General features: G+C 45.1%; 1 long non-coding RNA gene across 1 annotated transcript; it reads left to right on the top strand.

The window, feature by feature from the left end:
- Positions 1–2,805: 2,805 nt before the first annotated feature.
- LOC146524108 (uncharacterized) lies at positions 2,806–8,529 on the top strand. Its single transcript, XR_014875850.1, has 2 exons — positions 2,806–3,987; positions 4,485–8,529. It is a non-coding gene; the product is annotated as an uncharacterized LOC146524108 (long non-coding RNA).
- Positions 8,530–16,560: the final 8,031 nt, after the last annotated feature.

Raw genomic sequence — 16,560 nt, 5'->3', positions numbered from 1 at the left:
CAAGGATCTTGTTTTTTAAACTCACAAATATATTTATATGTATATGTATGAATATGTGAAGAAGGAAAGATGGAAGAGTTCTTGTACATCCCAGAATGTCAGCTCAGGCTGCTCGTGCGGCTGTGCAGCATCACTGCGTCGGGGCTGAATCTGTGTCTCGTCTCTTTAAAGTTCTCTCAACATACTGACGTCTTTAAACACTTGCAGTTTGTTTCTTCCTTCTGCTAAAACCTTCACTTGTTACTCTTATTAGTGAAATTGACTGTAATGGTAAATGACACAAAGTCTAAGGTCAAAGTATGAAATGAAGTGCAGCTGTGGATTCTGAGGTTTGCCTGTAAGTGTTGTTCTACGCACAGACGCACACGACGGGACGGTCAGTGTGTCGACACGTCACCATGAAATAACTACAACGTAAGAGTGCCTGAAGCTGGTCAGTCCTCTGGTGCCTGATACTGACCACATGAGGACGACCCTGGCGTCATTGCCCACCTCTCAATTTTAAATACACGTAGACACTGAGGGCTATCAGGAGGGGCTGTGCGCTCACCTGCTGCTCTCTGGCAGGTAGCTCCATGCCCTCCTGGGTTTAAATGCACCTTAGAACACACATACATCAACTCTACATATGAGCGGGCGGAGGGAGGTTTGGAGTCTTCACACACCCCCGGGCTCTGCAGCATGCTGGAGCGGGGGGGGGGGGGCTGGGAAGAGTTGGCCGTCCGACTGGGGTCTGGAATGTGGGGCCTCCCTGCTGCTGCTGAGTCGGGCGGTCTGCTTCTCCCCACCGCAGGAAAAAGGGTAACACCACCTGGGTCTGGGTGCAGTTCCCCCTCCAGGGGCAGGGGTACCTAGACCCGGGGCTTAGAGTACGCTTGGGGAGTGTGACTGTGTGTACAGCGTCTCTCTATGTCTGTCTCCACGTTGGGTGAGTGTTGAGTAATGGCATATGAGAGCATGAGGGTGGGAATGGATGTTTGTATCTGTGTGTGCCTGTTTGTCTGTGTCCATATGTCAGGTTGGGTATCAGACGCCACCTCTCTGGGGACATCTCAGGCCCTCCAAGGTATGGAGGCCTATCTCCCCCCACCACTCCCCCTACCAGTGGCAGACGCCCTCAGACATCGGTGCGTTGGTGGTTCTTTGTGTCCGGGGATGGGCGTTCAGGTACACACCGGCTCACTCCTGGCGGCTGCTTGTTGGAGCCTGGGGCTCACTCGGGCCACTTCGGGGGTGGGGTGCCCTCGGCCTCTCGGCCTGGGGCTCGGTCACTCTGGCACAGCTGGCTGCCTGCGGAGCTCACGAGCACGTCACTGCAACCCCCCCTGGCTTCTGCTCCGCGGCTGCTGAGTGACCCCTCATCTGGGACTCTCCTCAGCTCTTTCTGGGACAGTGGCGCAGCTGCTCCTCTGTTGGTCTTCCTTGGTCTCTTGTGTTCTGGGGGCCTCTGGATGTCTGGAGTCTTGATCTCCTCCATACCTGCTTCATGCCCTGGAGGACGGGGCTGTGGCCCCCCCACACCCTCTAGCAGATCATTACATGAAGGAACCTTTTAAAAACAAGCGTCCATGCTCACAGGTGTACACACGGGTGCTCACACACACAAACTACACCCTTTTTGGCTCCTACCTCAAAGCACACTGTGCTGTCGATCTTACGTGCTGCACAATAATGTTTAATATTTAGTATTTACTGTTATATTCCCATAGATCATCATGATGTTGTTTATTATGTTGCTCTTTTTTTTCTTCTGCTTGTTTTCTTTTTTCTTTCTCAACAGGTGATCCAGGTGATCGATATATGTATTTTTTTTCTGCTTATTTTGTTGGTTTTTTGCCCTTTATCCCCGTCCCTCTTCTCAGCTGTTTTTTTTTCCAACTCTTTCTTTCCCCAGTCAAATCTGTCCCGTATCTAACAAGTGAAAATAAAAAAATAAATAAAATAAACAATAAAAGGTGAATAAATAGACCATTACAGCAAGGCTGGGATGGTCAATTTGGGCATCTTTCTTCACCTTTAGACAATAATTCTGATGCAAAAGAACAAAACGGGACAGGCCACATGAGGACAGAAGATTAGAAAACGTCTAAAATGTTTTTCTATGAAGTTTAAAACGTGAGACTTCCTGTTGCCTCCATGATTGAAGACGATGATGAAGAAACTTACAGATCGTGAAACACTGAAAGTCAACGAATTATTCAGTTCATCCCCCACTGTGTGTGTCTGTGTGTGTGTCTGTGTGTGTGTGTGTCTGTCTGTGTGTGTCTGTGTGTGTCTGTGTGTGTGTGTCTGTGTGTGTCTGTGTGTGTGTGTGTGTCGGTGTGTGTGTCTGTGTGTGTCTGTGTGTGTGTGTGTGTGTGTGTCTGTGTGTGTGTGTGTGTGTGTGTCTGTGTGTGTGTGTGTGTGTGTGTGTGTCTGTGTGTGTGTCTGTGTGTGTGTGTGTGTGTGTCTGTGTGTGTGTCTGTGTGTGTGTGTGTGTCTGTGTGTGTGTGTGTCTGTGTGTGTGTGTGTCTGTGTGTGTGTCTCTGTGTGTGTGTCTCTGTGTGTGTGTCTGTGTGTGTGTGTCTGTGTGTGTGTGTGTGTCTGTGTGTGTGTGTGTCTGTGTGTCTGTGTGTCTGTGTGTGTGTCTGTGTGTGTGTGTGTGTGTGTCTGTGTGTGTGTGTGTCTGTGTGTCTGTGTGTCTGTGTGTGTGTCTGTGTGTGTGTGTGTGTGTGTGTCTCGTCTTGTCAGCTGCCCCGTTTTTAAACATTACCTTATTAAGACAAAAGCAGAGGAGGCAGGAAAGTCTGAGGTTTGTCTTCTTCTCTCTCAGCAGAAATCTGCTCAGTTTGTATAATTATACTGAATATCAATAATTATTTATTATTAATCAGATCATCACAGTTACATGATGTGCTGCTCCAGCCCACACAGACACTGTGCACATTTTTGTGGAGAAACGTTTGAATTAGTTTGTTTGGCTGTTTGTTCAGCAGCTGGTGATCAGGTCTGATGTGCTCACGGTGTTTTTAAGAACCTCAAACTTCACATGTACATGAATAAATCCAGTTTGATCCACACACATCTGGACCTGTGATGTGGTCTGCTGCAGATTCTCCTCACCAACGTGCTTCCTCGTCTTCGTCTTCCAAACTAAAGAGCTTAGGAACGGCTGGTGTTTGGTGCTTTATAAAAATAAAAAACTGTCAGTTATTTGTCCAAAGATTCCCAAACAGCTGATACGTTTGTAAAACTGCTTGAACTGAAGGTAAACTACAGTCACTGTGATTGTCCAGAGACGTGGTTGTAGCTGCTGGGGGAGGTGCAGTTAGTCTGTCTCAGCCTCCTGAGCTGCAGCAGTGAGGAGATGAACTTCAACACGCCAGCTTTTAATCTCACTTTCTTTCTTCCTGCTTTTCCTTTTACGCTTCCCAGTTTTCCCGCCTCCCTTGGCTGCACCTCCCCTTCTCTCTTCCAGTTGCTCTGGTTTCTCAGCTTCCTGCTCCTGTCACACCTCTTTCCCCACTTCCTCCACTCCTTTGTTTCTCACTCTCTTCTCTGCTACCTTCTGTCTCTCCATCTCCTCGGGTCCTAGCTGAGGATCCTTGCTTCCTCTAATATTATCCAATCAGTAATATCCTAAGGGGGCATTTCCTGGTGTATGGCCCATCCTCTTACAACCATACAAGGTAACAGTGGAATGTCTCAGCTTCATAAGAGCGAGACGCCGGGAGGAGAGGGCGACCCACTCTGATGAGCAATCGTGCCACGAGCTCCCACTTAATGTGGAAAAACCTGAACTTTAGGGAATTTTAAAGGAAGCCAGATACGTTTGTGTCTCATCACCAGCAGCTACCAAACAACAGTCTTCTCAGACACAACCGAAGTAAAGGGCAGTTAATTCATTTCACCAGGCAACACGAAGCAACCGAGTGAAGATGAAAAGCTGTGGAGTCGTCTCATCAGCCCAGCGGTGCCGCAGCTCGCCGACCTGCAGCAGAGAGTCAGGTATGATGTTGGCGATGTCTCAGAGTCACTGTGGTCTGGAGCATGTTGATGTCACAGCGATATTTAACTGCCTGTAGTCCTGTAACGATGCACCTGAAAGTTTCTGTTACGCTGTTTCTTTAGGAAGTTATTTGTTACACTGTTGCATTTACACCAACATGATTGTGTTGCAGCAGCTCTGTGTCGTCACAGTAACACTAACAGTAACCTGCACGTTTCTGTTTCTACATGTGAATCAATGCTCCTCCACTTTTATTAGACACAAGCTGAGGCGATTGTTCACCGAGCAGGAACCTCTAATCTGTGTAACATGTGACTGCACCAAGAAGCACTGATGGTTTGCTTTGCCAGGCCAGGTGTCTCTAACCTTAATCCATGTGATCACTGATTGATTGAAGCTCGTGATCCCCGTGAAAGCGATGGTGTATAAAGCAGTTTGATGAAAGGAACAAAATACTCATGAATGCAAAGCTCTTAATTTCTGCCTTTTTCCTCAGGACGCTGCTTTGTGGTAAATGAGAAAAGATGGAGAAGGAGAATATGTGGAAGCAACAGCCTGGGTAAGAACATTCCCATATATTCCCAGTTAATAAAGTTTATGGAGAAGTCCAAACGAGAACAACACGTTTCATTAAATCCATTTGATAAAATTCCTGCATTTAATGAAGCTCTACTTTCACTCACAGTTACCTTGTTCTTTCATGAGCTTCCATCGTGGCTTCTTAATGAATTCTCTGAGTGTTTATGAGTGTTGGGCTGTAACAGAGGAGAGCTTTCATCTGCTGAAGCACACTGACAGCTGCAGATGGACTTTATTCATTGCAGGTTACTGACTAACTTCGGTTGACTGGAAACCAGTTTGGTTTTCTTTGTAAGGCACAGTCGCAGCAGCAGCAGGGTGGGCTCGCTGAGACCATGAGAGCTGCTGCTGTGACTGTGGGGTCCGTGATGGACGTGAGAAAGTGTAACAGGCAGAGAGGGAGAGAGAGAGAGGGAGGAAATGATGTATTTATTTTCCAAGGAGTCAAAATTCTTAAGGGTAGCATTAGGAGGACATTCACATAACCCCCCCGTCCACACTCAGACTCACACGAGTTCCCTGTGGGACCAAAGAGCAGCGATTCCCAGGACAATCTTCACATGGAAGGCGAGTGGGTTCGTGATGCTGGGGGTGTGGGAGTGGGTCTGTGTGCCTTGTAAGGTCAAAGTGGGAAGACAGAGTTCACACAGAGTTTTGATACTTTTCTGCATTTGTTACCCGTTTGCAGCAGAAATACATCCCATAATTATCAGACGCTTTGTGACAACACTTTGTACTTTTCATACTTTTTGCTCTTCATTCGTCGTCACACAAACGTCACACTTGAAGTCTTTTGATCCTGATCTGTAAAAAGCGTTCTCAGCTCCTCGAGTGGCAGCGTGGACGCCTCAGGTGTCCGTGACGCTGCATCGGCTGCTGTCACGTCTTCTCCTGCCTGCACACAAAACGGGAATTTCAAAGTCAGTGGTATCATTTAACTCAGCCTGCAGATCCCACACAAACGTTGAGATTAAATACTTGTAGATATTTACAGTGTTGAACGTCCGACAATGTTTTCAGCTGATATTTGGTGGTTTTGTTGTTTCTTCTCGTTCAGTGTTTGGAGCCTGAGAGGCTGAAGAAACGACGACTCCTTCACATGTTTGCTTTTCCCTGATTCTTCCCTAATTAGAGGCCACACTGTTAACGGGAGCAGTCAGCTGATCAGGATCCAGTCGGCCTGCTCACATGCTCATGACCATCTTTGGTAGTGATGATGATTTAAGCTGCTTTTATGCTCCTGCTGCTTTTGCAGACTGTGTGACTTTGTTTACCTTTTTATTGGATCCATGAGGCTGTGCTGGAGCTTTTATTTGAAAGAAGATGAACTCCACAAACATAGGTGTGACCTGTCAGTGTGAGGGGGGGGGGGGGGCCACTGGAGTAAGGATGTGATAGATGGAGAGAGGGGGGGGCACTGGAGTAAGGATGTGATAGATGGAGAGAGGGGCTTCCTGTGTGTGATTTAGGGAGCCGAGGGAAAGCGAAAGAAGACCATATTTGGCAATGTTTGTCTTAGCATAAGACACGGCTCTGACTGTTATCACACTCTGTCTAAACACACACATGCACACACACACACACACACACACACACACACACAGATTCCCACTCGCAGCAGCTAAACCGTCACTGATTACTTTATTAACATGTATGATTAGTTCACACTGATGTAAAGATGTTATTATCATGCTGTTATATTCAGATATTTTTGGGCTTTTGTAGCAAACTGCAGTTACACATCTGATAAATGACAAACAGCATCGCTCCTCCCCACAAGAGGAAATGTTCAGTTTATCAGGAGAAACTTTATTTCTTTAAATGCAAAGTGCACCAAAGTATATTTGAATCGTGGGAGCTGCACAGGTTTTGTTTCCTCTCCTTTCTATTAGAAACCCCCAGGACAGAATATCGGCTTCATAGATCATGTGAGACATACAAACCGCGCGTGGAAAAATGTCTTTGTGACGTTGTTTTGATGTGAATCCATATCTTCAGACATGAGCCACTGTGGGACCGCGGCCTCTCTCTCACAGTGTCTGTGAGAGGCAGCAGCAGCTTTTCTTCTTAATATGGTCGTGCTGAGCCCAACGCACGGAGCAGCACTGAGCGAGATAAAGACCTCCTCTCTGCGCTGCCTTTTAAGTGAGTCTTTGACTGGTGTGACTAGAAAAGGGAATGTTGCTGCTGAAGGAGGGGGGGGGGGGGGTCACATACTATCAGTGGGAGCGATCGCAGACTGGAAGAGGGAATGTTTATCCAAAGCGGTGATCCCATTTTCCATGATCCTCAAAATAAGAGACTTGCCTTATATGGTCAGGCTGGGAGTTTCCAGCTGAGCGGAGTCAGAAGATTTCTGGAAAACGGCCTCGGCTTCTCCCGCTGCCTGAAGTGTCTCAGGCTGCTGCACCTTTGATGGATGAACAGCTCGGAGCGTCTGTTTTCATTTTTCGGAAAAAGGAATTCTATGAATAATCTTTGCTTAGTAGTTCTCTCAGATGGATCCGCAGTAACGTGCTGGTCCATCCCGAGCCTCCGAGAGAGTTTTAGCTCATCCAAACTGGAAACTGTGGGAGAGATGAGCAGACTGGTCCGAACAGCCACCACATGTTCCCGTGTCACAGACGGTAACGTGGACCAGGCCACAGCAGAAGGTTTGATGTCCTCCTCGCTGTGAAGGGTTTTCTGTTTTTACTCGTGTGTTGCAGAAGTCTTTCACGTGTTTCAGGTGCACAAAACTCTGAAACCTGAGACGATGTGTGTGTCTGCGCACACAGCAGCTGCACCAGCGCAGCACACCGGTGCAGGCTGAGAAATCAGATCATCTCTGTTTGATTATTCCTGCAAAAATGTTTCAACTCTGCACTTCATGTCAGTCGCTCTTCACACACACACACACACACACGCACACACACACGCACACAGACACACACACACACACACACGCACACACACACACACACACACACACACGCACACACACACACACACACACACACGCACACACACACACACACACGCACACACACACACACACACACACACACACACACACACACACACACACACGCACACACACACACACGCACACACACACACACACACACACACGCACACACACACACACGCACACACACACACGCACACACACACGCACACACACACACACACACACACGCACACACATGATGTGTTCCACTCTTTTATATCTAAACTTCCTGTTTTCCTCCAGTCCACCTCCATCCCTGCGGCCCATGGTGCAGTGCTGCATCTCTGGTCAGTTGGTAGTCTGAGATGAAGCACTGTAGCTCGGGACGGAGGGCGCAAATACCAGTTTAAACATATCCACCACCAGGACACGTAGTCCAGCAGCAGGTCTCCACAGACTATAGGAAACAATCATGGATCCTGTGAAAGGAGGCAGCTGCAGGCTCGGTTGTGGATTTTAGGTGACTGGACTATTAAATTAAATTTCTAACTATTCCAGTTATAACAATGCTGCTTTGTCCCATTTCAGGACAAACGAAATTGGAAACAAGCTGAGAACAAATTGCACCTTCCTCTTCTCCTCTCTCCTGGGGTCCAGTTTTCCCAGGAATCCCTTGACCTATCAGAAAGGGGGATTCCTGGAAATACTGTTCTTGGGGGTGGGGCTTATCAGCAATCCTTTATGCTTTAACTGTTTAATAAAACTGATTGTTTGCACTGACTGACTTTTGAATTCATGTATTTTTTAAACACAAGAGAAACCAAAGTGAGGAGCGGCTGTAATAATATTTACTGTGTCACACGTTGTTAAGTGAAGGTGGAAGAATAACTGGTTTTAAATTTTATTTAAAAAGGTTTCATCCTAAACATGAAGCGTTGTTGTGTCTGTGTCGTGACTCCATCTGTGCTGGAGAACTTCTGTCCGTCTGTTCAGAAACAATAAAGAAAAAATCCTCATGACTGTTCAAACTGTTGATGTCTGCTGTGCTTCTTACTTCCTTAAACAGGTATTAAAGGACACAAAATACAGGAAGTTTAAAAATGTATGTAAAGCTGCTCGTCACAGACATCAGTGGCCAAGGTCATGTGGATCCTGTCACCTATCCCAGCTGCTGCGAGGTGAGAGACGGGATAAACCCCGACAGGCTGCTGATACTGCAGCACTAACACAGGAAGATCAAACTGTCTCACATGTGGCCAGTTTAGAAACACCGAACTAACCTAAACTACTCGTGTCTGGACCGTGGGAACGACCACGGGAAAGAACTCATCCCTGCACGGAGAGAGCGTGTGAGCTGCACACAGAGCGGCTCTGATGGAGGCGCAGTGTGGAGACTGTGGGTTTACAGTGTTAATGATGTCAACATGAAGGTTTTCCAGTGTAGTAAATGAAACGTGTTTCCATATAAATGGGAAGAAAAAGCAGCAACAGAAAATATAAACAAATACAAGCACAGGACCTGCAAACTGCTGAATATGAGCAGCAAGGAATACAAACTTACATCACCTGTGTTCATGAATAAGTAACAAACTGTTAGGGGTGGGGGAAAAATGGATATTGTGTAGTATGGTGATATTTTGTTTGCTAATAATGTATCGATACAGGGACAGCAGAAATCGATACTTTGTTACAAAAAAGGTTTTTGTGCTCTGACTTCAGAGCATGTTGATCCTTTTTCTGAGCAACAATCCTGACATTCCTTCACTGTCCAAATGTGTTTAATAAACATGACAGTTTACTTATTTTAATTTAAGACATGTTTTATTTTAATGAAGTTTAAAACTTTTTTATTTAATGTAAAATTATATTTTGTTTTAATTTACTTTCAAATTCTTCAGTTGCTGAAGGGGCTGCATAGTTTTCATAAACTGCATAGTTCAGAATAGCTATAATTGTACCAGATGGTTGATTCAGTTAAGTTGGACTAGACTGTAATACAAACCGTTCAGTTTGTCAACAATCAAACTGAAATGAGAGAAAGACTGAGTGTGAGACTTTGATATTAGAGAAAATTAATATTGATAAAGTTTACCTTTATGTACAGAATCTGAATATCGCAAAATATTTTAAAAAAATTGCAATAATATCGTATCGTGGGATGTATGGTGATTCCCACCTCTACTAACTGTACACATGAGCACATAAATGGTAATAAAGCTGAACGTGATCAAACATTAGGCTGCAGCAGGAAGCACCACAGATGTGACCTGATCCAAACATGAGGAGTCACATCCACACAAACTGACACGTCGTTCCCCTCGTGGTGGAGCAGCCACACAGGACAGTGTTTCTCCACCACAAGCTGTATGGGGCTACCTATTACTGCTATCCAGGGGTGGGTGACAGGAGCCCCCCCATTTCTCACACTCACGTTTCTTTTCTTTCTTTTCTGTAATAAACAGAGCAGCTCTCCCAGCTCACAGATACAGACCAGCCTGCACACAGTGAGATGTATGAGAACCTGCAGTAACATGTTCACGATTATTAATGTGAGCCTGCAGTTATTAAAGAACAATAAGATTAACGTTTATTCCACACAGATTAAATATATATTGAAAATATACAGAGATTAGGTCAGAGGATGATCCATGGTGACTTGTTGTAGCCTCTGTCTGTCCAGCACGTAACAGCAGGTGATTTAAACCGTGACTGCTGAAGAATGTTTTCTATCTTTGTTTGATTTATGGGAAAAACACAGGTACACACTGGAAGCCCAGATGTCCCAGTTTTACAGTGGAACTGGGAAGCAGCTCACATTTGTGGATCTGTGCGAATTTGTCCCCAAACGCCACGTGGGCACGCGGCGTGATCTGTGCGTGTCAGGCGATTCGTCCATGCGTGTTTAAGGTGAATGTTTGTGTGCACAGAAAGCTCACAATGATCAGATTCCTGAGCTTAATAAACTGAGTATTTGTTCAGGTTGTGTGCATTCAAATGTTGTTTGTTAATTTATTTCAATCATGTAAACAAAGTTCATTTAGCAAAGAAAAGAAAAGGTTTAGAAAATGAAGCTAATAAATTTCAATATTGTTTCAACGGCTCTGCTTCAGTTCAGTGGGAGGAAGTACACACACACATTTAATCCCAGCTCTTTGCCATGTGAGTTTACTCCTGTGGATTATACGCAGCTGCAATCCTGACACATATTTCTCTGCTGCACACAGTCTGCACACGTGCATCTGCTCAGCGGCCTCCTCGGCCACGCTGACGTCTGCAGAAGCAGCGAGAAATTCAGCTTGAACTTTCAAAATGAGCAATTTCATTGCTAAATTGTTTAAAGTATATCAGTAGAAGTCAGCTGAGGCGGGACAATGACGTCACTGGCCTCGTCTCTTTGTCTTCTCTCCTCTTTATTTATTAAACAAACACTGGACAAACCTGTGAAAAAGTCTTTGCCTCCTAAACCTGATATCTCAGCAGCAAGAATATAAATGAGGCGTTAAGTGTTTCACGTCTCTGTGGAGGAATCGTGGGGCACTCTTCTTCACTGAGTCATGTCAGGACCTCGATCACCAGGACACTCGCTGATACGTTTGAAACTGATGACTGAATATAATCCTTCAGGATTTTCTAGCACAGCAGACTTCATGTAATGCACCGAGCGTGGAGGCTGAAGGGTCATAGCTGTTGTTATCGCTGAGGGTCCCAAGTGTGCGCACAGGTCCTGGCTCCTGTTTACATTTTGTTTTCAGAAAATGTATTTTTAATTGTGCTTTGCTCCTCGTTGTCTTTGCAAAGCAAACACTAAATGCACTTTCATCTACATGACCGCCACGGCCCAGAACATTAAAGGTGGTTCTGTTAGTGCAGGTGTGTCACAGCACACCGCTGTCACACACACACCTGGCCATCCATCATCACATGTAGGACTGATTTCTTTTTGCACAACATCTCTAAAGTTAGAAATATCCTGTCTCAGAGTGACGCTGAAAAACTAGTTCATGCATTTATTACTTCCAGGCTGGACGACTGTAATTCATTATTATCAGGATGTCCAAAAAACTCCCTGAAAAGCCTTCAGCTAATCCAAAATGCTGCAGCAAGAGTCCTGACAGGGACTAGAAAGAGAGAGCAGATTTTCCTGCACTGGTTTTGATTCACGGGCAACACGGTGGTTAAAAACACACCCACCACGTCTCTACCAAGCACTGGTTCTCCTCAGGGGTGCTGACGCAAAGTTTAGCACAAATCACATCATGAAGTACAGACAACAGTGCAGATCTCACCTGGGACCAATGAGAGCAGGGAGGAGGTGGAGGAGGTGGAGGAGGTGCAGATGGCTGCTTCTGTCAGACGCTTCTTCCTGTTAAAAGGGAATTTTTCCTTCAGCCATAATTAACCTCAGTGTGTGAAGAGGACTCTCCATTTACATGCACAAACTGGAGTCTATTAGATAGATATGATACAAACCACTGCAGCACAGTACCTGTAATACCTACAGCATGTTCTAATCGCCCTAATAGGATATTATGGTCGACAGTATCGAATGCTGCACTGAGGTCTAGCAGGAGAAGCACAGAGATGAGTCCACTGTCAGAGGCCAGAAGAAGACTCGCTGGTTTGTTCCCTGCACCTTCAGGTGGAGTGGGACGTCACCATCATTGCTGCATATGCAGCAACGACAGTTTCAGAATACCCGGCTGTCTTGGAGTGCCTGGGTGGGGTCCTCCCTTCACCTGGGGCCTCCTGCTGGGAGACTTCAACACTCAACAATGGTGAGATGTGGAGGGGCGTGATTGGGTGGAACAGCCTGACCTGAACCCGAGCTGCACATCACTAACACTGTTCAAACAGGAGTGTCTGTGCACATGGCAGCAGGATATGGAGAAGGAGAGCCATGTGCATCACATTAAAGATGCTTGTGCTTCAGTAATGAACTGCACCATAAAATATGCATTAATAAATTCATTTTTACATTATTTTATTCATTTAAACATTACTGAAGTAATTAACTTAATTTAAAATAAAAACACCATTTATATACATCAATACTTCAAAATGAATTATTACAGTAAGCACACATGGATGATGACACCATGTTCACCTCAGCCCCGCCTCTAACACGCTGCATGTTAGCACTGAATGTTCAGTTTAACCATTTCCTGCACCTGCAGCTACTGCGTGTAGTCAAGTGTGTGATACAGATAATGAAGTTTAGTTAGTAACAAAATAAAATAATGATTCAGTTTATGAATTCCAGTCTGAAGTGGAGCAGGTCAGGAGGTGGAGCAGGTCATCCACTGATCAGAAGGTTGGTGGTTCGATCCCTGGCTCCCCCAGTCTGTGTCCTTGGGACAGATACTGACCCCAGTTTCTCTCCGACCATCAGAGTGTGAATGTGTGTGAGTGTTAGCTGGTGTTTGGATGAATGAGGCATGTTGTGCTACGAAGCTGATTATTAGAGACTGAAGAATTAATTAATGGCAGGACTTTGAGCAGTTTTGTAGGAATGGGGTCTAAAAGACACGTTGATGGTTTGGAGGAAGTAATTATTGAAGTTAACTCAGAAAGATCGATTGGAGAAAAAGAGTCTAATTTAACATCAATGGTACTAAGAGCAGCTGTAGATAATATTACATCTGTGGGATGATTATTGGTCATTTTTTCTCTAATGGTTCAAATGTTATTCATGAAGTCGTTACTAGTTAACGTTAAAGGGATGTTTGGCTCAGCAGAGCTCTGACTGTTTGTCAGCCTGGCTACAGAGCTGAAGACAAACCTGGGTTGTTTCCACAGGAGCTACAGTATCCACAGTCGAACTTAACGAGGATGTAAAATTATTAACGATCATTCAGAAGCTAAGCTGAGAAATTTGCCTCAAAAGTGATACGAGTGCGTCCAATACGATCCACAAGTTTCTACAGAGATTTGGCTTTTAAGGAATTACATCTGCACGCACATGAACTTCGATCAGACAGTTTTTGACAAATCTCTACATTCAAACCTGAATAAATGGTGATAATTTACACACAATTGATTAAGTTCAGCTTCACGACTCGGCTACTTTTCTCTTTTATAAATGTGTGTGTTCGTGCACAGATGTGACATCCCTCTTGCTCTCTTTCAGAGCCTTAGATGCGTGTCCATGAATCACACGTGCCCACGTGGGCCTAGTCAGGTACCCTGAAGCCACATAAGTACCAGAAGCAACGACCGGTGGGGAGTGGCAGGGAGGGAGATCCTCTCCGCTCTTAATAACAATGTCCCAGAGTAACCAAAGCTCAATGAGCCCCAGATCCAGGCTCAGACACAGAAAGTGCACAAAGACACATGTCCACCCCCTGAAGTGTGGATGGATTGGTGCATCCCAGCCTCAGACAGGGTGGAAGATCTGCCTGCTCCCCTGCCCTACTGGTCCGTGTGAAAAGTGGTCAGTGGGATGCGTGTATGGGTGCATTGAAGACACAAATGACAATGAACAACATTAATGACCACAAGTAGATGAACCCTACTGGTTTTTGGTGATGACATAACCTTTTCTCTAGCACCACCATCAGGTCAAAGTTTTAGATTCAGTGCATCTTCAAAATCCTTCCTTTGCACATCCACCACATCCACCCTTCAGGATGAATCCTGCTGAACGTCCTGCTCCTAGAGCCTCTGCTGTAGCGCCGCAGCATCGCTTTCACTCACCTCTCGTCTTTAAAAAAAATATTGGGCACATTTAAATATGGGCATCAGTTAAATAGTCAGGACATGAAGTTCTTGTCCAGCAGTCAAGTTTGTCTGCACTACAGCACACAGGATGTGCAGAGTGTGCATGCTTGCAGTGTGCACGGGTCATGCTAGTCTTAGAATAGTTTCTGGTGGGACAAACTTGGCTCCTGCCACGTTTCCTGCCTGTGGATTGTCCCACTGCTAATTCTCCAGTGTTACAATCCACAGGGCTGTTTGTCTTCGTCTGTCCCACACGATGGCCGCCGCCGCCGCCGCATGAGAAATATCAGGTCTGACTGAGCAGGTGAGAGTATAGGTCACACACTTCAATACTTGGATGTGAACAACTCGCGAGCCACACGGCAGGAAGTATCCAAGTTCTCACGGGAACGTTTCCCCCCTTTCATGTGTCAGCTTGAAAGGACCAACACTGCACACACAGGTGTAAAGATTCAAGGTCACAGACGTGTTTCCACAGCTAAAACAACCCCAGAGGAACACCGATGTATGCAAAACGTGTACAGCTCATTGAAAACATATAAAAAGTTCATGCTCATGAAATATGAAGCCAAAAAAAGTTTAACTTTTTTTAAATTTCTAATTATTTTTTGGATGCTAAAAATTGAACGAGGTGAACGAGACCCGAGGATTACAGGAGAGTTAGAGGTGAAACGGTGGCTGTCATCTGTCAGCGATGGCTGATGTTAGATCAAAATACTGTCTTTAAGCATTTTACACAATAATGATGTCTGACGTGTTTCTCCACACTTCATGTCTTTTATATTTTGTCCTGTTGGGTTACAGATGAATAATTTGATTTAAAATCAAAAGTAAAAGTAGAATTTAGCTTCATCTGATCAAAGTTCAAGATCCCTACATGAATAACTTTCCTTACTCCTCGGTCCACAGGAGTGCAGTGGAGGCTCTGTCCTTACCTGTAGCCATCACGAAGCATATCAGGCTCCATCAATGACATCTCTCTTCTTCTGCTCGTGCACACACACGATGAACATGTGTGTTCATCGTGTGTGTGATGAACATCAGTTGCTCTTAAACTGATTTAAGAGCAAGAGTTTGCTCTTAAATCAGTTTGTTGAACATTCTTCCTAGAAAAGGCCCACAAAGTGTTTCTGATGTAACTGGAGAAAGATGCTCACCGTGAAGGTAAAACCAAACCGTTCCAGTAACTGACTCTTGATGTTGTTAAAAATAGTACGTTACATCTTCTGCTGTATTGGTGCCGTTTCAGCCCCATAACAAACATAACCGATGTTGATCCAGGAGCATAATTAGAGCTGACAAATGACCTCGTCACCAACAGAAGCTCAGCAGTCACTTCAGCTTTTCACGATTCTTCGGTTACATTTTGGTCAGATTTAGCTCCACTTATAAAGGTTTGGAGTTCAAATAAACACGTTGTGTTGGTATGTCAAACCTACGTCAGGACAGCTGTGGGAGTGCAGTACACTACACACACCCACTGTGTAAAATATCAGTGGTTTCCAGGTTAAGTCACGAGCTACAAAAACAGCCGAGGAACCACATCAACACCAACACAGGGACAGACTGTTGCTGGGACGCCCACTCGTGTGTTTCTACTTTGTCCATCGTACTGGAGTTACCTGCTGAGTGCTCACACTGCTCTCCAGGAATAACGGCTCATTAGAAACTAAGCTTGTTTGACTGTTGGGGGCTGATGGAGGTCGCCTGTAAAAAACAACCTCTGTATAACGTCTGGAGCAAAGGATGGAGACACGTCGGTATTTATGGATCTGTTCTCCTGTCACCAGGTTTCCACATATTTGGTGCCGATTGTGCAGAAGTTCATGTTTGTACTGCCGTGTTATGGTTGGTGTTCAGAAATGTTTGCTGCAGAGTTGTGTTGTTATCCGTTTTGTTTCAGCTGGACCCCAAACAGACATCAAGTCGACCCAACAGCTGCAGTAGGATCTCACACATCCAAACATTTAGTGGAAACTAAATGATACAAATATGCAAACTTGCACATTTGTGCAAGTTTTCCTGCCTGGTTTTGAATAGTGTGCAACAGTTTACATTCATATAACACAAACTATGGAGCACCGTGTGTTGTGCAAACTGTTGCTTTGCAGCAGCTGTGCTGCCGTCAGGTTAGCGTCCAACATTCACATTAGTTTGATCTGTATTCAGGGGCCATCTCGGTGCGAGTGTTTTGATCCTTAACATGAACTATAATTCGTGCTCGGCGTCACAAGCTATTGCTAACAATAGCAAGGTGAGGCACAGATGATCAGTTTAGTTTGATGTAGTCAGATTGGACTTAAATATTACTGTTAATAAATGAATAGTTTCTATATTAACAGCACGA

This window comes from Neolamprologus multifasciatus, chromosome 2 (genome assembly GCF_963576455.1).
Source record: "Neolamprologus multifasciatus chromosome 2, fNeoMul1.2, whole genome shotgun sequence".
NCBI lineage: Eukaryota > Metazoa > Chordata > Actinopteri > Cichliformes > Cichlidae > Neolamprologus > Neolamprologus multifasciatus.
Note: the sequence above shows the minus strand (reverse complement) of the source record. Positions and strands in the feature narration are given on the sequence as shown.